This window comes from Alligator sinensis, unplaced genomic scaffold (assembly GCF_000455745.1).
Source record: "Alligator sinensis unplaced genomic scaffold, ASM45574v1 scaffold2416_1, whole genome shotgun sequence".
Lineage (NCBI taxonomy): Eukaryota > Metazoa > Chordata > Crocodylia > Alligatoridae > Alligator > Alligator sinensis.
This window is the reverse complement of record NW_005844186.1, coordinates 7,284-7,736: the sequence shown is the minus strand read 5'-3', so window position 1 is coordinate 7,736 and position 453 is coordinate 7,284.

Sequence of the window (453 nt, the reverse complement as noted above, 5' to 3'; positions counted from 1 at the left end):
GAGGCTCATGCACGTGACCTGGCACCTGATGAGAGATCTGAACTCGTAAGAGCTGAGCGGGGAAGGTGCGGGGTGTCTCTGAGGGGGCCTGTTCCCAGAGGGGACCTGGAAGCCATGTTTTCTGCGGTCTTTGGGAGGACACAGCCCCGCCCCACGTCCCCCAGGGTCTGGACCATGTGGGGTGGGGTGGAGGGGACGTGCCCTGCCCCCCATCTCATCTCTGCCCCCCGTCTCCTCTCTGCCACAGGCCCAGACCTGCATGTCCTGCATCATCCTGGATCTCCGAGGAGCCCAAGGAAATGGAGGACCCTGATGCTGCCTTCATGCAACCTCCTGACTAACCTGACGGTGGGTGGTTGGACCCCGAGAGATGCTGCGCGAACAGGCCGGGGACGAAAGGGCTGCGGGACCTTGCTTCCTCTTTCCTTATCTTTACTTCCGTTAATAAAACAG